Below are 2197 nucleotides of genomic sequence, written 5' to 3' on the forward strand. Positions count from 1 at the left end.
CTATTTTCACTTAAAACAGCACCTTCCTTCCCGCCAGCCCCCACCCCCCGCCACCATGATAGTGAATCAGAAACACAGTCAGAGGACAATGAAAAAGGTGCTAACAGTATCCTAGACCATCGAAGGAAGATCTACCGTCCTCATTCTCATCATCGTTCTCACCTTTGCCATCCTCTTTCACTGTCAAGGCTTTACTGCCTGTGAGACATTGTACAATGTTCTTTACCCGTATTATCTCATTTGGTCTTATAAACAATTCTATGAAGTAGATCTAGCTATTATCCCTATTTCACAGAGGAAACCAAAACCCTTAGCTGTTTAGTAATTGTTATTCCTTTATGCAGATAGGCTAAGTTCACAACCATTTTCATAATTATTAAGTTAAAATGCCATTCCACCAACGTCCACATATTTAAGTTCTGTTCTGTGTACCTTTATTAGTCTCTAAAGACTTCTACCCTAGAACTGATAATGGAATTTTTCAATCTTGCTGAGTCACTTGGATTTACTCTCTTGTTATATCTCATACTTGCGACTTGCTTCCTAGGGAACCATCTGTCTATACTCCCATTTAACTTTCCCTGAGGGTCTGAACCATGACTTGGTTTCAGATAGTACACATTTCCTTATTGGAAGCTCCTAATGGTTATTTTCAATCAGATGGCCGATAAGACCACCTAATGAAGACCAAAGTCATATTTTGGTTCATAAGTAGATAAACAAAAAAGTAAAAAAATAAAATAAAAGATCAAGGAAAAGAAAGCACTTTGAGGCAAGAACTTTAAATATAAAATTATAAAACAAATCTGGGTTTGAGTTCTTAATTTATGACATTGTCAAAGCTGGTATTTCTGTACTTTAGCTTTCTCATTTGTCAGAAAAAAAATAGAATAACACTGTATTTCATTGATTCTAAGATGCACTTTTTTTTCCACACTTTAGCACCTATAAAATAAGAACATATATTACTATCCATGATGTAGCATAGTTTAATTTACAACATATTCTCTTTCTCAGTGGCACCTAAAATAATATCTTAGAATTAATAGTGGCTTAGATATGATGCAATGTAATATGTTTCTTACCAATTATTACATCAATTTTGTTTGATTCACTAACATCTAATTCTCCTCAGATAACTTAGTCTAAATAAATAATTTTACTCCCATTTCCTTTCACAGAGACATAACTGGGCAACTTCAGGGAAAGCTTTCTGCCCTCCACAAAAACATCTTCCTGAATGTTGTCATGTGACTTTTAGAACAGCTACAGACGTCTCCTCTCCATCTTCAGTCTAAAACATTAGCAAAGGAGAACAGAACCACAAGAACTACTAGAAGGCACAATTTGTCATACCCAGAGCACTGCATTTCTTGCTATGTATGACAGTATACTTTTCTTCTTACTAATGAAACATAGACCACGGATAAGCAACGTTGTACGTTGGGGGAAAGGATTCAGTGTTACACTCTTGAAGATTAGGTGCCAATGCAATTGCATGTTGAGCCATATCTTTACAACTCTTTTTTAAAAATTATTTTATTTATTTTATTTTTTTTAAGCAGGGCAACCCTTGTTTGCCATCACAGATTGTAAGGACCTTGTCAGTTTACAATCCCTTATTTTTTGTTTTTTATGCCTACAGCACTGGTCTTCCTAGGTGGTCTCTCATCCAAGTAACTACCAGGCCCGACCCTGCTTAGTTTCTGAGATCAGACAGGATCAGGCTTGTTCAGGGTGGCATGGCCATAGACTCTTTGGAACTCTTTAAGTAATAAACAGAAAAATGTATTTGGAAATTATATTTATCATATTTTTATACTCATCATATTTGCACTAGAAAACAATTAGAAAAATAGGTGACAGGGCCAATGTTTTACATGATTCCGAGATAATACTAAATAAAAACAAGAGCTCTAGAGTTAAATTGCCTGGGTTTATAACTTAGCCTCAACTCTGCCAGGCTCAGTTTTATCATCTATATAAGGAGCAATGCTGATGCTTCTCATCGTGGTTCTTGTAGAATACAGTGAGTTAAGACGTGTGACACATGCAACATCGCACCTGACTCATATTAAGTGCTCATAAGTGCTCACTGGTATTACTATTAAACAAATGAAATAAAATTTATTGTTTATTCTATATTACTGAAAATTACTCCCATGTTTGTCAAGAGGACAACCTAATATATTGAAGC

The 2197-nt window shown here is 35.4% G+C and overlaps 1 pseudogene; it reads right to left on the reverse strand.

Annotated features, from left to right (window-relative positions):
* Positions 1-1636: 1636 nt before the first annotated feature.
* On the reverse strand, positions 1637-1754 carry LOC111737714 (annotated as a pseudogene).
* Positions 1755-2197: the final 443 nt, after the last annotated feature.

Source organism: Pteropus vampyrus, unplaced genomic scaffold (genome assembly GCF_000151845.1).
Source record: "Pteropus vampyrus isolate Shadow unplaced genomic scaffold, Pvam_2.0 Scaffold30, whole genome shotgun sequence".
Lineage (NCBI taxonomy): Eukaryota > Metazoa > Chordata > Mammalia > Chiroptera > Pteropodidae > Pteropus > Pteropus vampyrus.